This window comes from Ostrea edulis, chromosome 2 (genome assembly GCF_947568905.1).
Source record: "Ostrea edulis chromosome 2, xbOstEdul1.1, whole genome shotgun sequence".
NCBI classification, from domain to species: domain Eukaryota; kingdom Metazoa; phylum Mollusca; class Bivalvia; order Ostreida; family Ostreidae; genus Ostrea; species Ostrea edulis.
The window spans coordinates 59858582-59876829 of record NC_079165.1 but is presented as its reverse complement, the minus strand read 5'-3'; the positions used below and the strand labels follow the sequence as shown (position 1 = coordinate 59876829).

At 35.2% G+C, this 18248-nt stretch overlaps 1 long non-coding RNA gene across 1 annotated transcript; it reads left to right on the top strand.

Moving 5' to 3' along the window:
* Positions 1–12151: 12151 nt before the first annotated feature.
* LOC125680917 (uncharacterized) lies at positions 12152–17611 on the top strand. The gene is made up of 2 exons (XR_007372100.2): positions 12152–12262; positions 16927–17611. It is a non-coding gene; the product is annotated as an uncharacterized LOC125680917 (long non-coding RNA).
* The last annotated feature ends 637 nt before the right edge of the window (positions 17612–18248 follow it).

The window sequence follows — 18248 nt, the reverse complement described above, 5'->3', positions numbered from 1 at the left end:
GTATTTAATATTCTATACTACTCGTATGTATCATTTCTACAACCAACAGTTAGCAAATGTACATGATTCTGACCACAAACAAAATATGGGAAGTTTGATACGCATTAATACAGTTCAACAAAATTATATGTACATGCACCTGAAAACATTAATTCACCATAGCAATATGCTACTGGAATACATAACATCTTATCCACTCAAACTGTTTAACGTTTATTTACCTTGTTTGGCCTTAAAGTTTTTCTTTCAGAGATTTGCAAAGTTCACAACGGTTTTTCGTGAAAGACTCCATATTATGCCTTTGTCAACACCTTTCACTCAGAAAAACATACAAATTCTCGTTAGCAACCTTGACTATTAAAACAGGTATTACATGCTGTATTTGGTGTGTTTACAGCGAATCCCATTCACAAACTAAACAGTGTCCAGGTTGGAAGCTTATTTCAAACTCGGCACATTGTAATAAACAGAGATTTGACCTGAAACATTTATAAAAACTAGAAGTGTGTTTCAATTAAGAAAAAAATCTAGATGGAAAACGTAATATGAAAAAAAAATTGTGTTCGTGAGAGATTCGAACCAGGTCGTTTTAAAAAAGGACTCATCTTTAAATATCAAATTCGACGACCTTACCCACTGAACCACGCAGTAGCTTATACATTTACAACGAAAATTAACGTACGGGTGAAGATGAAAATAATATCAGCGAAGTCGTTTCGATTTTTGGAATTTTACAAAAAAATACCCCCGTGAAACAAATTTCAAAGCGACAGTTTTTTGTTTTTTTTTGCGGAAAACTCCAAGAACATATTTATGCTAAATTTATTTTGTTTCATGGAGGCAGTTTTTCTGAAATTCGGGGATACCCCTCCATTTCAACGCTAAAAATCATAAAAATCACTTATAGCTTGATCTAAACTCGAATTATTTTGGCAAATTTTGTCAATACACATCTTTTTAACTTATTTTCAAAAATGTATAAATCAACACAAAAGTTCCAATTGGTTTTATCACATATTTCATTAACTTAATTTTATCGATCTTTCATGCAACGCCTTTAGGGAAATTAACATGAGACGTGCAACACCTTCTTTTCCTCAATCACCCAAAATAGAAGACGCGTTCTCATTGGCCAATTCAATTCGCTCTTACGATGTATTATAGGGTGTTGCAGTCGCAGGGATTTTTTTTTTATTAAGACATAATCTTAAATTTTTTTCTCTGCTCTCAAACATGTGTGAGAAAACTAAATACATGGTCTATGTATGGGATATGATACTCAGGCGTCCGAGAGGCCTTTGAGCTCGGGTTTGGTGTACAATTGAATTGACCAATAAGAACACGTTTTCTATTTTGGGTGATTGAGGAAAAGTTCCTATGGACAGAAAATGCATTGGTTCTTCATATTTATTGCCGATGCAAACAAATATTAGGTTTTTTTTCTTTTATTTTTTTTTTTATACAAACTATGATCTTTCATCGATCGATCGAGACCGGGATTGTAAAATTTAACGTCCTTGAAATATAAAAAGGAGACAAATGAAAATTTACGTTAGCGATTTTGGGATTCCGGATTCCTCCCTTGTGTGAATATAGAATAGACAATGTCAAATTTTAATAAGACAAACATTTCGTGACGAACCCCTGTGGTCGGAGTGGCTCGAGTAACTGCATTTTCGCGCAGATTGTCAATGTTTAGGTTTACAGTAGATCCAACTACGAGATCTCGCGATAACAATCATGGCGGAGCAGACGAAGATTGTATCTTGTTTAAGGTAGTACTCTACATTGTCATAATGGCTGACTTCCTTTAAAAACATGGATGAAACAATCAATATCAGCAATATTTGACTTTTCCTTTTCAATTTAAATACCTAGCCCAGTAGCTCAGTAGGTTAGAACACCGACTGGTGAACTGTAGGTCGCAGGTTCGAGTACAGCAGGGGTTTTAATTTTTGTTCAGATTACCTTCTACTAAAACTGTATTTTTTGACAAAATAAAGTAAATTTGAAAATTTTCAACTTCAAAATATTGTTGTACATATCCTCCACTTTTCATCTACATCAAATTTCTCTGGTGTAGCATACCTCCTTAACGTTTCTCTCGAGAGAATTTTTCACTCATATGGAGACGTCACCAAGATCGGTGAGGGGCTCCAAATTTAGGCCTTTGCTCGGCGATTACGGCCTTTGAGCATTATAGCGTGTCACACCTACTGCGACACGGACATCCGTTTTGAAGGTCATCTCGTGACATTCACACCTGATGCCGAGCGTTTGGCGATGGAACTGTCACTACCTGTAACGCTGCCGGGATTCGAACCCCGGCCTTCCGCATGCAAAGCGAACGCTCTAACCACTAGGCCATCGCGGGGGTATTTTGCAGGGTGCACATGATGTTTAATGAAAAACACCTTTATCTGACATGCCCAAGCACAAAGTTGGTACCCCGTTTGGTGTAAACAACATTTAAGACTAATACACGGAGCTTATTATCGGTTATTCATAAAATTATTTTGCACCATTACGGAGATTCTATGGAATTGTAGCCCTATCCTGAAAACGTCAGAATAAAAAAGAAATCGGATAGGGCTACATTATTGCAGCTAATATGAAATGACATCATTCATCAGTCAGAATTTGAAGATTCACGTTTTTCTGTTCTATATATTTCTACTTCCAAATCATTTGCTAAAGTACCATATTTACAGTATTTTAAGAGTAAATCATATCCCATTCCTGATAAATATATATAGATTTTGTAAGAGAGTTCATTGGCTTTTCTTGTTTTGCCCACATATCGGATTATCCGCTTGTCCATTCATATTACTTGGGTGGTATGTAACCAGGTTAAATTGCTTATAATAAACACGTAGAAAACAGCAATCAAGTGCTAATATTAAGATCATGTCTCGCAAAATGACAATTCCTGGCTATAATGAAGGGTTACAGTACAGGATATTCCACACATTACCATAAAATAGTCTTAAATAGAATCATTGCTTAATCTTCCAAGTTCCAAAGGTAATGTGAAACCAATATCGAAATCTCAACACTGAAGTTATACAAATTATTAGAATGCTAATCAGATAGTTAGGAACGAAATCTCAAAGTCATAAAACCTTCACAATGCACTGCACAGATTTGGGTATTATTAACTTTATGCTTTAGTAATTCCCAAAGGCATCCGCCGACTCCTTTAAATAGTATGTTTAGTTTTTTCTTATCCTTGATTTCCCGTGGTCTCTACTAATTCAAAATGAACTGAACGTTTTCGATGTTATGTTAGTCAATGTAGTAACAGGAAATCAAAAACAAACTTCTAATCGCTTTTCTTTTTTATGTAAAAACAAAAACAAAAAACCCACAAGTATGTAAATTGGTGCTGATCCCAACTCTATAATATTTTCTATCAATAGATGAATCGGATTTAAAGTTGATAATCCAAGAGATTTAAAACTCATGATAAACATCGAAAAAATGACACAACTATGTCACTGCAAATTGAAGACATTTACAATAACAACGATTTAGGCCAAAAATAGTTTAGCATATAGATGATTAAAAACAAGATTGTCTATCATTCCTTACATAATGTATTCTATATAATCCTTGCGTCCAAATACAATAGGTTTTTTTAAAAAATCACAACACATTGTGTAAGAACAATTCAAAGAAAGCTATGGGAATTTTTGAAATTCGTTTTCGAGTAAAAATAAATAGCAATATTTTTTAACTACTAAGCAAATGGTATTCAAACAACATCAAAACTCAAACGGACCGCTTTTCTAGATCTGCAACAGACATTTTCCAGTGTCGCACATCTAGCCAACCCATGAGACACTCAAACTTTCTCCGGATTTGATCGAAACTCCTGTAAATGTTACCAGCCTTCGGAAGGTAATTTTTGAGCGCGTTTAAACAAAGGGATTTTTTGGAACACTTTTCTTTTCCCGAGAAGAAGTCACTTTAGTTGACACGCGCAAATAAAATTCTGAGTTCCTACACTTCCCAATACCTTTCGGGCCCATAAATTTGGTATTTGCACCAATATTTCTTATCATAATTTGATCCACTGAGGAAATTACCATCCACTTTTCAACTACATGTCTTCAGAGAAAGGTTCTACAAAATGCAAAGTATCTGCATGAGCGTCATTCCTTAGTCATTGTAATCACACTTTAGTAATAATAAGAGCTCCGCAAGGCGGGTCATATCTCCTCGCAATGAGTGTCTACAAGCTATGAAGTGCCAAAGTGGCCTTGGCCTTTAACCCCATAATCAATAGGGCTCTTCCTTGCTTAATAACAAAGCTACAATTGAAGCATGAAATCAATCGAGCAAAAAATGTTGCCTCATCATTATATCAAATCAACAAAACTTGCACAACGTAGATTACCAATGACAAATGCGTCAATACTTATGTATATATCACGATGTATAACTACCATATTGTACTATAAAGCAGTCCTCGTTATCCTCTTGGGCGTTGGTTTTACACATGCAGTTGACAATGCAATACAAGCGTAGATTAATCATTTTGCTGAGTACGCACTCGTACAATGATTTTGTTTTTTTATTTGGTCACAATAAGTACAGTCTTATATCGATATATCGCCAGCTTTTGTTCCAGCTTATTTTGGCGGTTTATCGATTGTGGCATTATACCGACCTAAAAAAAAATATATGACCATTTTAGTTCATCAATTTGAAAAAAAAGTGATTGACCAATTAATGAATTATTTTCCTTTCATGCCAAAATATGTAATTACATGATAATATCTTGCTCTAGTTCTTAAAACTCCGTTAGATAGTGGGATGTTCTGCCCTTAAATAGCATTTGTAAAACACGTAAGTACATGTATATATACAGCCGTTTCATTTTTGTCATGGTAAGTTCTACGACGAATGAATACGTCGAGCGGTTGAAATGACTGCCACTTTTTTTTCGGTGTTTTCCCACTTAGCTGAATTTCTGAAATCCGTACGGATGACTGGTTTTAACTAGTCGGGAATGGTGCACAGGTAAGGGTGTCAAAGAACAAAGGAAAATAATTACATGTAACCTATAGTCTGTATAAATACACACACATCAATACACACATGGTAAACAAATTTTACAGCACCTGACACAGCGTAATCTCTGTTGTTTGCACGTGGGCAATATTTACTGGACAAATTCAGTAACAATATTCAGGGGTATTATCGCAATTACGTATTCTTGTTAATACGTGAGCAATTCTTCTGGACAATTCTGGTGGAGTCTCGGATAATTTTTACAGAATTACTGACCTATTCAAGTTATTATCGCAATTGTGACCTGTTTTCATAAATCACGCATAGCTAAATTTAGATTCATATTTCGTCCTTTCACTTCCTAGATTATCAAGTCCACTATTTGGGTTATACTAATGCTAAAACAAGATTTTTACTGTCTGTAAGCGATTTTGGAACAAAGTTGAAATTTGTTGACAAGATACAAATTTGTTAACGGGTACAGTTTATGTTTCCATGATTTTAAATATACATATGCACTAGTATAAGGTAAATGTATTGATAGAGGGCAAAGCCCTCTCACGACCCGAAGGGCCGTGAGAGCGGAGCTCTCCCTATAGATAACACGTATATACATGTTTAAAAGGAAAATAATGAAAAATTAAACCAGACCTATGGACTTGAAAAGTTTGGTACCAATGGCGTCGATTCGAATATTAGCGCGTGGACATGTATTCCTCCATTTTGAATATCGTCTACCCTAGTTCACGTCGTTCTGAGATGTTACACATAAAATCCGTAAAAGCATGTAAACCTTATTTTCTTAATCATATATAATCACTCCACGATTAACACCATGTTTTTTGTTGTGGTTCAAACGCTTTGTTCGTAAATTTGCTAAATAACGACGCTGAATATGACGTCACAATATACTGTTTACATCAATTGCGTTATATTTCCCGCGTTCAATATATAGGTGGATCAAATGTCCAAAAATTAGGATGCTTTGATACAGCTCCGTCCGCGTGCTAACTTCGGGTTGTTTTTGTCCTGTTTTGGATATAGATACTAATGTCAAAACTTTTTTGCTTCGCCCTCAAACACGGTCACGCCGTAAAACATATTATTGTACATGTTATGACGAGTTAATTATTCTAAAACAAACGACGTCAAATGTTTGAGTTGTTGAAAATTTGTCGCTGCTATATTTGTTACTTTGTATCGTGATAGTTATATAGGGCGAAGCCCTCTCACCGCCCGAAGGGCCGTGAGATCGGAGCTCTCCCTATAGGTAACACGTATATACTTGTTTAAAAGGAAAATAATAAAAAATTAAACCATACTTATGGAACTTGAAAAGTTTGGTACCAATGGCGTCGATTCAAATATTAGCGCGTGGACATGTATTCCTCCATTTTGAATATCGTCTACCCTAGTTCACGTCGTTCTGAGATGTTACATAAAATCCGTAAAAGCATGTAAACCTTATTTTCTTAATCATATATAATCACTCCACGATTAATGCCATGTTTTTTGTTGTGGTTCAAACACTATGTTTGTAAATTTGCTAAATAACGACGCTGAATATGACGTCACAATGTACTGTTTACATCGATTGCGTTATATTTCCCGCGTTCAATATATAGGTGGATCAAATGTCCAAAAGGATGCTTTGATACAGCTCTGTCCTCGTGCTAATTTCGGGTTATTTTTGTCCTGTGTTGGATATAGATACTAATGCCAAAACTTTTTTTGCTTCGCCCTCAAACACGGTCACGCCGTAAAACATATTATCATTTAATAGCAATCGCCACGAGCTCGCTCGCTCCAATGATTACGCAATGGAGTCACGTGATTTGCTCTTCATCAGCTGAAAAATGATGGGGACTACCCATAATGCTTCCGGAAAAATGTCGCCGTCACTGTGGAATGCTTCATTGACAACCCCGTAGATAAAACAAATAAATAGTTTGGAAAGTACCACAGATGATTTTAAATTCCAGACAAGCTTTCCCATACTTTCGTACGTTTTGGTGTGGATAATTGCTTGATTTGAAAGAAAAACAGTCGCAACAAATGATGACGTCACAGTGTACTGTTTACATCAACAGCATTATATTTCCCGCTTTGAATGGATTGCCTCATGTCGTGTTGTAAGATGTTATGGGGTCTTCACTCGTCTCAACGGTCACACCGTAAACATATTGACTTTTAAAGTGATGACTTAACAACGATGCTGATTGGTTGAAAACTTCGTTTGATTTCTGTCAAAATTTCGTTCGGAGTTCATCTGCACTAAGCACGCGGGACTGCTTTTCTCTGGAATGCGTCTTCTCCTTTCTAATTTTAGCGCTATTTATAGAACGGGATTTTCTACACAAGCATTATATATAACGACATGCATTCGTTTGAGTTTTGTTTTTCATTGCTATCAAAAATAAGCACAACTAAAGATATGAATAAAATACAAATTAATTTAAAGAAACAACATACATACATAGGCGATGACGTGGCAGAATAGTCAATTTGATGACGTAGACCACTTACTGGTAGAAGTAGAAAGATTACACGAATTCCCGGTATGAATCGTCTGCTTTACGAGATCGATAACATGACGGAGCAAGTGGCGACTTCTGATCTGGTAAATATTAATGAAATTGAACTGCGTTATATGGGGCTCAGTCAACGAGTGCGTTTTACATGTAGATGAAGAGGTGTTGAACTTTATACTCGATATTGAAATGGAGCTGAGTTGCATTCCACCGTTCCAACGACACAACCAGTGTTTAACGTCTCCTCCAACACAATGCAGCATAAATCCAGTCACCACTTGTTATCTTCCTTTATATTTAATTCAGCTTTTAACCATTGCACCTTTAATTTGGCGTATAATCCATTTAAATCTGCACAGTAACTGTTCCTGACCTGAACGCACAGCCATGTCGTTTTGTTGTTGTTTTCATTCTTACATATATGTATTACTACGCGTCATTTCAAAAACGTTAATTCAAGCTTTTTGATGGGAGAAACTATTTGTTTTTCTATCTTAAAAACATAATTAAATGATAAGAAATAAAACTTATAATTCTTTGTTTGATGCATGTATCAAACGAAACATTGGACGGGAAACTTTTTCATCAATGCGCTGCTACGCGCATTGATGAAGTTTCCCGTCCAATGTTTCGTTTGATACATGCATCAAACAAAGAATTATAAGTTTTATTTCTTAAAGAAAACTTGTTGGGCTCGGGAATTTCGCATAAAAATACGTCACAACATTCCAATGATGTTAGTATTCATATCATTAGAATTTCATAAATAAAGCTCGGAAACATGCCCGCTCGCAAATCAGAGGAAATTCAGTTGTCGTAAGAAAGAAGTAGAAGCTTACCAAACACAGTAAGATAAAGCAGGACAACTATCGTCAGTAGTATTTTTAAAAAAATGAATCTCATGGAAGTGTAGAAAATAAACATCGATCAGGACGGAACTTTCGAGGATAATGAAAAATAACAGACGTTTTTCTAATTTCACGCACGCGTACCAAGGCGAAGGTGCTAAATTTCGATGGCGAAGGAATGATATCAGTTTAATGTCTTCGCGTATCCGGATTTTTGCCCTCAGATTTTCACTTCGTTAACCTCGTGCTTTAGATCATTCCGACGCCCTCGCGTTTTCGCTACTTTGCATATTCGCGAATGATCTGATCAGAACACCATACTTCTTTCTTTATAATGTTGTTTTTCCTTTAAAATGATAATTTAGACGATGCATAGGATCATATGTTTACCTTTTCCATACATGCATATTAAATAATTATAGGTTTTAAACTTTGTATGGGAAATTATGACGACCGAGTTTTTTTCATCGAAGATGTGCATGTGGTAGATTTTACGAATAAATAGGTTGATGCCTTCCTGTCAAGATGTTAATTGCACTAATGCAAAGGGGAGATGTGGAAAAAAATTTCTCTCGAAATTCCTGACCCAACCAAATCATCCAAAAAGAAAAGACTAAGTAAACTGTGGATACGTCATTTCCGTCACGACAAGTTGACGTTCGAGACGTTTGTATGAAGAAACGTGTACCGTCTGACTGGTCTGCTACTTGACTGAACGTCTTCTCTTCTCAATTTCTTCTTGCGAAAAAAAACCCCAGGCTCAAATCTAGACGGCTCCAAACTTAACTGTTCATGATTTGTCGTGTTTACAGTGCTGCTGATAAAACAAAGCGGAACCGACAGTGTGACGTCATAAATTAAACTTCAGTGGTCGCTCTCTTGGCGGTAATTTAAAATACATGTATATGATAGATTAACATTGATTTAATCGTTAAGCAAGGATTTTTGTTATCAAAGACTGTCATTTATAATATCAGTTCAAAATTAAGGATTATCTCCCTAATGCATAGCTCTGATTTTTAGACGAATTTGACTCCAGTCTTTGGCACTCTGTTTTTTATTTTATTTCTTACAAGTTTATTGTTATTTCTGATTTCCAATATTTCAGCTTGAGCATCACTGAAGAGACATTATTTGTCGAAATGTGCATCTGGTGCATCAAAATTAGCACCGTATAAGTTTTACATCAAAAAGAAAATACTTTATTCATAAAAGCAACAATGTTGTTAGGATTGCCTTTCCCTTTAATCGTTAAAGTTAGAAAATCTACAGGATGGAAAATGGGTGATGGGATTCAGCAGACTGGGCTAGGAAATTAGAAATTTACAGGTGTAGGACTGCACCCCGAATACTGTGTCAAGATTTAAAAATTAGCAAACTCAGAGAACACGCTTATCAAAATTTTCACTGATTTTAAAAGTTGCATAATTATTCAACAAGTTGAATTTGGAAAGGGACCAGTAAACTTGCTTTGCTTCTAGATGCAAGTTTAGTTCAGCATCCCGATTAAGACTCCCATCAATGTTTTCAATTAAAACAAGAGGCCCATGGGCCACATTGCTTACCTAAGTCACCTTGGCAACTATTTAAAGATTTTAAATATATTCGCATGTAAAACTTTGACCCCTATTGTGGCCTCAACCTACCCCCGGGGCAATGATTTTTACAAACTGTAATCTGCACTATGTCAGGAAGCTTTCATGTAAATGTAAACATCTTTGGCCCAATGGTTCTTGAGAAGATTTTTAACGATTTTCTCTCTATATTGGTATGTAAAACTTTGATCCCCTATTGTTGCCCCATCCTACCCGCGGGGTCATGATTTTGACAAACTTGTATCTGCACTAATGTAAACTTTTCTGGCCCAGTGATTCTTCAGAAGAAGATTTTTAATGAGTTTCCCTATATATTGTATGTAAAACTTTGATCCCCTATTATGACCCCATCTTACCCCCAGGGGCCATGGTTTTAACAAACTTGAATCTGCACTATGTCAGAAAGTTTTCATGTAAATTTGTACTTTCTTGGCCCAGTGGTTCTTGAGAAGATTTTAAAAGATTTTCCCTACATATTTACTCCCCCCAGGGGTCATAATCTTGATAAACTTAAATATCCACTATGTCAGGAAGCTTTCGTGTAAATTTCAGCTCTTCTGGCCAAGTGGGTCTTGAGAAGATTTTTAAATGACCCCACCCTATTTTTGCATTTTTGTGATTATCTCCCTTTTGAAGGGAGTATGTCCCTTCATATGAACAAACTTGAAGGCTCTTAACCCAAGGATGCTTTTTGTCAAGTTTGATTAAATTGGCTCAATATTTCTGGAGAAGAAGTCGAAAATGTAAAAAGTTTACAGACGGACAGACGACGAACAACAGGTGATCAAAAAAGCTCACTTCAGTTTCAGCTCAGGTGAGCTAAAAACTATTAAGTTCGAAACTCCACTTCAGGTTCAACTGAATTTGAAAGTAGGAACTTAACAAACTCCAAATTAACACAGATTCGTATGAATTTGAATGATGATGTGTTTGAACATAATTTATTGAATATTTAAGAAATTTCAGTTTCGAAAATATATAAAGGTATGGACAGCGACGATTCATTCCAGCATTTTTCAGGAAGCGCGTTAGTGTGAAAAGCATGTCGGCATGAAGTGTTGCAGTTTATTCCCTCGTGTATTTTCCCCCAAAAGTAAAATTCATTTTTTTATATTTACATTCTGCTTTCATTACTGTCGGAATCCCCAGCTGTTAAATAGACGTACTATATCTTCATGTATCAGGATTCGTATGCGCTTTGTTCACAACTGCAGCGCATTGAGGTACAATTGGCTATCATTAGAAGTGGTCGGTTGATTGTATGTTATCTACCGTCCCGCTTAAGAATATTTCACTCATATGGAAACGTCACCACTGCCGGTGAAGGGCTGCAAAATTTAGGCCTACGCTTGGTGTTTACGACATGTGAGCAGGGAGGAATCTGTATCGTGCCACTTCTGTGGCACGGAACCTCGGTTTTTGCGGTCTCATCCGAAGGAACATCCCCATTTAGTCGCCTCTTACGACCAGGGAGCGGTACTGAGGACCTATTCTAACCCGGATCGCCAAGGAATATTAGAAGTGGTAAATATATCAAAACCAAAACATTGGAAATGTGTATGTATACAAAAGGAGTAACTTGGGGATATTCTCTTCGAGTACATATATCGTTACAATTGTCATGAAGATACTTATATTATGAATAAATTTTAATATTGGAAATGCATCACTACATGAACCACGACGCTCCCAGTCGGCGTTCTTCATGAAGCCTTAATAGACGTCGATGTGCTGGCTGGGATCATCCCTACCTTCAGAATTATATTGGAGAGAATAAAGGTGATTAGGTATACTATCGGAAAATGTATTTCACAACAATTTAGCGTATGCTGTGGTATCTGAATGTGTATCATCAACACTGTGGATCACAAAAGCAGATTCAGAATGTTTATCATAAGTGATGTGAGCTTTCCCAATCTCCCTTCAATACCAATTTGCAGTATCACATCTGATTGAAAAATAAATCAAAGGTCTTCCGAACTTTTGCTAAAAGTGACAAGTTTATATCGTTAGGAAACAATACTAATAACGTCTTTGTTTATAACAAGTGATAAACACCAAATGCATTACACGGAGTATATTGATTTGAAATTGGAACCACTCCGTGTAAGTTTGTCCGCCACCGATTTCTATAGATTATTAAGTAGAAACCAGTCTCTGTACCGTGCGCACGCGCTAAAATGAGTGTCAATTTTGACGCATTCTTTTCCAGCAACTCTTTAAACTACTGCTGTAGTGAGCACTGTTAATAAACTGTGATATCCTCTAAAGGGTAAGTTGATAATCTTAGTATTCATTTACGACACTGAAATTTATCTAGGTATTGATTATATTGTAAAGTAATTTATATCCTTTTTCTATATAGAATTGGGTTTGCATTCGTGCAAATTCAAAATGATTTTTTAATTTTTTAAAAATTAATTTCAGAAAGGTGGAAAGGATTTAGAATCATGAAAATTCTTTCATCCAGATTATGATGTTATATATTGAATCAAATATATTTTGAAATAATCAAGTATCATGTTGCGGACGGTTGGTCAAGTTCGAGTTAACTTTGGGCAATCTATTTTATTTTATTTATTTCGATAATTGTGGCTACAAATTCGTTGGTATAAACTATCCCCATGCGATTTTTCCTACAGTATCATATTATTTGAAATAGATTATTAAACTTTACAGATATTAAAGCTAAAAACAAGTCAGCTTACGATTTAAAACAACTGATACCATTTTAATGATTTTCAATGAAATTAGAATAATGTCATTCAGTTATATTTACATTTCCAATATTTTTGCCTTTGATATCTCTACAAACTTCAGTGATAGCCATTCCTTATGAACGTGCTGCAGTCGCGTATGCATCTTAATAAACATCGTACGTCCAATGGAGCGCTTCGGGTTTAAAGTAGATTTATAAATACATGTATAAGAAATTTGAAAATGCAATAGGGTATGAACTGCGACACTTCACATCTGTATACTTTTCATGAAACGCGTTAGCACTTCGCGAAGTGTGCTGGCATGAAGCATTGCAGTTCATACTTTCATGTAATATCAAAAATGAAATCCATTTCGTAAGTGAACATGCACAAAAGGCGAGCTATATATCATTGCCAAATCACTACTGTTGTCGTTTGCTCATCCAGGAGGTATCACAAAAAGAACGCGGTTCATTTACCTATAATTAGGCTGAAATATTATACAGGTAGATATAGCGAGAACGCGGTTCATTTACATGTAATTAGGCTGAAATATTCTACCGGTAGATATGTAATTAGGCTGAAATATTCAACAGGTAGATATGTAATTAAGTTGAAATATTCTACAGATAGTGACACCTAATCTCTTCGAAGTAATTTTCTTTCTACAAAAGTAAGGAATTTCGCGAACTCCTTCCTTTTTGCTGGACACATTTCCCCTCCTCTCTAACCACGATTTCTGTGTTCCTCGTCGTCACCATCTCTCTGGGTGTGTGCTGATTATCTTTCTTGTTCTTTTTTCCATCTGATGAGAAACAAGGAAACACGTCTCGCAATGAAATTATCAATGATCTTGTAATCATGGGATAATATTACAAGTAGATTAACGTCTCAAATTAATTATCACGTTAAGATAAGCAATAAATTGACATATCGTTACCTTATGCATACATACTATGATGTTGGAAAAATATTGTATGTATCATTGAATACACTTAACCGTGATTATAAGATTTGACGGCATAAAAAGACATACCTGTATCATACCTACCGGTAATAATGAGATCATCTCTTGTAATAAAGAGAAAATCAAGTCTTAAATTTTGAGATCTTTTCTCGTCTTTTTAGAAGTATTATCTCACAATTTTCGAGATTTTTTCTCGTTATTCCAAGATCTTTTCTCGTAATTTTGAGATCTTATCTGTATTGATTTGATAATTACGAGTAAAAAACCCCTCCTTCATACGAATCGACTTTCGTACTTTATCGCATCTGTCCAATCATATAAAGCAGAATTACTTTAATGGAAAGTGCGAACTGGAAAATACATGATTTTTTTTTTTTTTTTTTTAAATACTAATATGAAAAGTGAAATGTTTAACAGAAACGTAACATTTTATATTTCATGACACGGAACTGCATATTAAATATAAAAACCAACGATCAAACATCTAAACTGTGATTTTTAAAAGACATGTTACACTCTGTATCTGTTGCGAGCATCATAAACGACACATATTTTGTGTATAAACGGTTATAAGAGATGATGAAATAACGATTCAATATATAAAAGCCGACATGTTGTCGCTACATAGAATACGATACGATTTTTCACATGTATTAGAGATTACTTGCATGAATCGTTGCATCGCCATAGTGTTGTGTTTTGAACACGCACAATAATGCGAAACTCTCATTAAGCGAAAATGGGTACTATGGTTTCCGCCCACATTACCCCCCCCCCCCCCCCCCACCCACACCACCACCACCATCGCGCCAATATCTGAGCCGACGAGAAGCATTACATGTATATATTTTGTATGTGATAATAAATGTATATACTATATTCATATCTCGACTTATGATGCCATGGTTTTTATCAAAAGTGCTACCTACATGCATTTGTTTATTGCTCCCCCTTCTGTATTTTTTCATTCCAATAAGATTTATTTACAAGCCCGCTCATACATGTAACTTCTCCTCTGCGCGTCTTTGATGGATTTATAAAGAGTAATTCGTAAAAGGGCCGGTGTGGGATTTTTTATACTGAGTGCATGGTACAGAGCAGGAACCAAACTGGGGCCCCTTCAAGCTCCTGTTTTACAGCATTATGTAGACTACTTACTTTTTATAAATATAACCTGAACGTGATTGTTGGGGAGTGAGTGAGTGTTATTTTAATTAAACCTATTCATAAAAATCATAGTTAATGTTCCCGATGAAATTTCAGACATGTTCAATACATGGATTTCCCTCTCTCCCCAAAGAAATAAATGTTCTAATCATACAATCATATTGGTGAAGGCTAAACTTTTTGACAGCAGTCGATCTAGTGGGGTCTTGCAATTCGTCGATCGACTGCATCCATGCCTAGCTGGTGGCCGCCAGATTTAGTATTTTTTTGGGAGTTGAACTTTATTCTAACTTGACACTACTTGGCTTTCGAAATCTGTAGGCTGGTCTCGGGAAGCTCATGAAACATGTCTGTGGGTTGTATGGGCAATTCCAAGACAAATTCTTAACATGGCACGAGGGATTACGGATACTTAACTTTTTTTTTGAGCAATTCTGTTTGACAGAAATAGGATTTGAATGCTTAACAATACAGGTCGTCTTCAAATCATTTACATCTCAACAACATATGCTTTCTTTATGAGCATCATCAATATAAACAAATACTGAACAACATTGCACCCCTTGATTGCCCACAAACAATTGAAACTAAATGGAAAAATAATCTCTGATAATAGAGTCCTCACCAGAATACAATTGATGAGAAAATGTCTACCATTAGGATGGATTAATCTGATCTACAATGATGAACTCGATTCCTTAGAGGCATACACCTTATATATATATATATATATATATATATATATATATATATATATATATATATATTATGGTTCAATGTAATGTTCCTGCTGAACTTGACTGTTCTTCGGGTCGATATACATGTACATTTCCATATAGTATTTAAATATTAACGATTGAAAAGATTTATGGTTTTTCACATTAATATTTTGTTTTAACAATGCTAACACAGAAAATCGGATCAATACCAACTATCTGGTCCTATGTTTTCACATCCATTGGGGGTGTACTTCAACTGGAAATAAATAATATTTTTACTTACTATGACTTTTTTTGTTTCACTTGCTTCGTTGATAAACTGTGGCTCTTTTTTTTTTGTTTTTTGTTTTTTGGTCAGCTGTTTATTTCAATTACAGAGCTCTGTACAATACATGTAGTGCGTTTTCAGCTCCTAATTTATATTTAAGCTGGCATTACTCAGAATAAAGATAAACGATGTAGAAATTTTCGTCCCTAGAAAAGAAAGAATATAATAACCAGATTCATAAATATATATCACAGACCTGGCTTTTCCAGATTTACCATTTATAAATCTTAATCATTAATTATTATCGCCCTATGTCTTTTTTTTTTAATTCCAAAGACGCCTATACAAATAAAATTCTGCCCATGAGAGTTATGTGTTGGACTGATAATTATTTCTCAGCAATATGATATGAAGTTATTCACGGCAACAGTAACTCGCTGTGTGATTGTCACGATTCTAGTGAAATAAATCGACTCTTGTCTTCCTCTCCCCATTACTGTAAAATGTCTATCAACACATTACACAGTGGAAAGCATGTGACACGGTTTTGATGTATAAAAAAAAAATTAAATTAAAAAAATCAACATTTACGTACAGCAGTTGTGACATTATTTTCCTTTCATATATCACGCATCTAAATCGGAATCGCCATAAAGAGATAATTTTTTACCACTAGAACTATTCAGGTTTCCATCATTATATCGGCTTCCGACTGATTTCAATGATATTTATCTCTCAATAGTTCAGAAACCAAATGCCCTTCTGACTTGCATTTATAAGCGAAAAATAATTTGAGGAAGACATTTTGATAAATTATTTCTAAAAAGTCTCTCAACTAATTGGTAATGTTTTACCTACATTCTTGCAGACTATGCTAAATGATACCTTGTATTATGAGAACATCATAATTCATTAAATAGTACTTTTAGAGATACACTTTTAATATAGTTGATGTTTTAACACTCCTTTTGGAATTAATTGTGTTGTCTTGCATTATGAAATCATTTGTACTCTAATGTTCTTCTATTTGAACAAATATCAATGAAAAACACACAACCTCGAATTCACGGAGAATTTCGTAGCAACCTTTTCATCTAAAATTCTTTATTGTTTTAGAGACATGAACTGGCAATGTTATATGTTACTTTTGGTGGCGGTGACATCTATTTGTAAGAGCAGGAGCGACGAGGAGGATAGGAGACCAATGGAAAACACAGATTATTACTCACAAGTCTACCTATTACAGCAACTTATAAGTGGTGAAATTAACAAGGAAATGAAACAGAAACAATTCCAGAAAGATTTAGCAAGAGTATTAATGGATTCTGGTGAGGAGCTACAACCTGTTCCGCGAAAGAAGAGTTACCTGTGGTTCAAATCCAAACCCAGTGGAATTCCTATTCAGACAAGAGTTGGAATAGGCCAGCCCCTGCAACCGCTCCGGGATGAAGCAACCAAACCAAAAGGCCTATTTCGATACGGAAGAAAATAAGTGTACTAACCCATATGTTTAAAATGAATTCTAATGCATATTTTGACCACTAATTGTAATGAAAATGAAAGCAAACCATTTATTGACAATAATCAAATGAAATTTGTTATTTAAAATTTGCGTGGACGCATTAGACCATATATTTTATTTATAAAAGCATTATTTTGACTAATGTTCCTGTGCTCTTACTACATTCAAGTGATAACGAAGCAGATTCGCTTCAAATCTGTTTGCATCTTATTTTCGAAACTGTGTCTTAATTTTAGCTTACCTCGAATTCAATAGAGGAAATAAATGTAATTAAACCGGATGTGCATGTTTAGTTCAAAAGACTTAATCGTCACATTCTCTCTGGTCTTTTCTACTCTAGTATATATGATAATTTTGTTCCAAAGACCCACGAATGAACTTTTTACTAAGGTCCGCGTCTACTGTATGAGGGTAATTCATTTCAAGATACATTTGGGAAATAGATAAAAGGGGTGTAATTATGATCAGCAAAAGTTACACATCTCGTGGGGTTTTTTTTGGTATTAATTTCAGCATGTTTTTTCAGTGACGTTTGCAAAGAAACATATTTAGTTGTTATCTGATGTTTATATTGAAATTTCCTTTGAACATCTGATTAATTTCAAGAATATAGAATAAAAGTGTTAGTTTTGCTACAACTATTACATCGGAGCGAGCTGTTCAATATCAATTCAAAATTTGGTTAAACCATGATTTACGAAGTAATGTTATATCATGGACAAGTGAATAGCTGAGAGAATATTTTCAAAATTTAGATGTGTAGCTTTCGCCAATTTCATGCCCCTCTACGACCACCCTCCCTTCTTATCTACCTTCTATACACCAGAAAACAATAGCTTGAAACCTATACATGTTTCCAACAGAGTCGACATGTCGCCTACAGTCCTACATGTAGTAACCACTCTTATCTACATGT